Source organism: Elephantulus edwardii, unplaced genomic scaffold (genome assembly GCF_000299155.1).
Source record: "Elephantulus edwardii isolate Elephantulus edwardi_28Jun2011 unplaced genomic scaffold, EleEdw1.0 scaffold00222, whole genome shotgun sequence".
NCBI classification, from domain to species: Eukaryota; Metazoa; Chordata; class Mammalia; order Macroscelidea; family Macroscelididae; genus Elephantulus; species Elephantulus edwardii.
The window spans coordinates 2,011,119-2,011,706 of NW_006399972.1; positions in this window are offsets into that span (position 1 = coordinate 2,011,119).

Here is a 588-nt window from a genome sequence, read left to right on the forward strand (position 1 = left end):
GACGAAATGGGCAACAGAACCAGCTAGAAGAATAACATTGAAATATTATGAAAAATTATACTCAAATATGAAAACCTAGAGGAAATGGACAAATAGTTAGAAATTCACAAACTACCTAAACTAACACCAACCAAAAACCTAAACAGACCCATTACAAAATAAGAAATTGAAAAGGTAATAAAACAACTTCCAGCCAAAAAAAGTCCTGGACTAGATTGCTTTACAAGTGAATTTTATCAACCATTCAGTGAAGAACTTTCACCAATCCTATATAAATTATTTCAGAAAGTAGAAAAAGATGGCATTTTCCCAGACACATTCTATGAAGCAAACATCTCCTCGATACTGAAACTAGGTAAAGACACCACCAAAACAGAAAGCTATAGGCCAGTATCTCTCATGAACATAGATGCAAAAATCCTGAATAAAATCCTGGCCAATAGAATCCAATGATACATCAAAAAACAATTCACCAATCTAGAGGACAGCCAGCTGGCCAACTGACTAGAAAAGATCAATATTTATTCCCATTCCAAAGAAAGGTGACCCAACAGAGTGCGGAAATTATCAAACAATATCATTAATACC